The sequence below is a fragment of the Sminthopsis crassicaudata genome, chromosome 4 (genome assembly GCF_048593235.1).
Source record: "Sminthopsis crassicaudata isolate SCR6 chromosome 4, ASM4859323v1, whole genome shotgun sequence".
Lineage (NCBI taxonomy): Eukaryota > Metazoa > Chordata > Mammalia > Dasyuromorphia > Dasyuridae > Sminthopsis > Sminthopsis crassicaudata.
The window spans coordinates 298,870,489-298,871,404 of NC_133620.1; positions in this window are offsets into that span (position 1 = coordinate 298,870,489).

The window sequence follows — 916 nt, forward strand, 5'->3', positions numbered from 1 at the left end:
CTGTACTCTGTATTGATCTGGTATGTTCTAGTTTAGGTTTTTTGTATTTGTGAAGCTTTTGTATCTTGAACAAGTATTGCTAATTGCTGGTTGACTGATTCTCACCAATAGGGACGATTCTGTATCTTTTCCCCATACCGCTGCAGATGTTTCCTGGGGGAAAAAAGAGTCAAGTAATAAGTCCTACAAACTTTTATTGCCACCACTACCCCATCCACCCAACTAAAGGAGGAGCAGGCCCTCAAGGCCCTGATAGCTAAGGTAGCACAGCCCAGAGCTTGCTTTGCTGTGTTTACTCTGCTTGGGCAGTAAGTAAGGCAGCCTTAACACGATGCATGAAAGTGATCAATTCTTTCAGGTTCCTTTCCTGATTTCCCCCCTTCTCCAATCCATTTTGCCTCTCTCCTCATCATTAAAGGATCCGGAAGTGAGGCAACTGAGAGACTCCCTTGTATGACCACAGGAAAACTAAAAGGATGAAACATTATAGCCAAGTGTCTGTTAGTCAAAAAAAGGATGAATCTCTCAAGGTCAAGTTCATTTCTTGGCTGTGATTTCAGGTGGCATTTTGCTAATGGAAAGTGGGCAGCTCTTTCCAGACTTCTCAAATCACAAAATTTTGGGGGTAGTTCCAATAGTCTTTGATTTCACAATCACCGATGGACCTGTTCAGTTCATTAGCTCATTGGTTCCCATCCTGCACAAAGAATTCTCTCCTACTTGTATTCTCAAATCCACAAGAGACTGGATCCTAGTAGTGGGGAGAGTGTGGGTCAGAAGGGCCAGAAGGAGGGACTTGAAAGTGCTAACCTATAGTTGTGCTCTGAATAAGCCTGCCTTAACTCTTTCAGTGCCTTGAAGCAAACCAGCTCTCTGAAGAAGAAATGACTCCTGGGGGACCCCATTGCTGTGAGAA